Source organism: Octopus bimaculoides, chromosome 1, assembly GCF_001194135.2.
Source record: "Octopus bimaculoides isolate UCB-OBI-ISO-001 chromosome 1, ASM119413v2, whole genome shotgun sequence".
In the NCBI taxonomy this organism is placed as follows: domain Eukaryota; kingdom Metazoa; phylum Mollusca; class Cephalopoda; order Octopoda; family Octopodidae; genus Octopus; species Octopus bimaculoides.
The window spans coordinates 170505993-170506780 of record NC_068981.1 but is presented as its reverse complement, the minus strand read 5'-3'; positions in this window follow the sequence as shown (position 1 = coordinate 170506780).

The window sequence follows — 788 nt, the reverse complement described above, 5'->3', positions numbered from 1 at the left end:
CAAACACACACATACGCAAACACACACACATACCCCCCATATATATATACGTATATACATGTACTTATTACATACCCACTCAAACACACACATACGCAAACACACACACATACCCCCCATATATATATATATATATATATAACAGAGAGAGAGAGAGAGAGAGAGAGAGAGGAGAGAGAGAGAGACATACATATAGTCAACATACAAACATATGCATAAGTACTTATGCATACATCACTGCATCGCCAACATTAAAAAAAACACGATTTAAATAGTGATTTGGTTTATTAATACCAATTTATTTCATCCTACCTCGATTAGAGTGGTTTACATCTAAAATTCCATAAAAAAAATTCGTAGTTCTTTTTCATTCAGAAGTAATTATTTAATTGCTGCAATATTAGTTTTAAAATCTAGAAATAGCAATTAAAGTAGATTTGAAATACCGAGAAAAACTAAACTCAGAAATACGAAAAAGAAAGAGAATATAATTTCACTCCAAAACAACAAACGATTATGTTTTTCGTTAATTAAATAGCAACATACTTTAATTGTTTATTCATAGAATTATTTACTCCATATTGGTTAATCCAAAAAATAATCAAAACAAACTGTTATGCAATATATATCTATGTGTGTCTGCATGTGTGTGTGAGTGTGAGTGTGTGTTTGTGTGTTTGTGTGTGCTCTTGTCCACATTCAGCCTTAGACCGGTTCCTGCGGATCGTGGTCTCTGTGTTATGCCCCTTCATCCCCACTGGATAACTGTTGGCTAGGGGTACATTAAC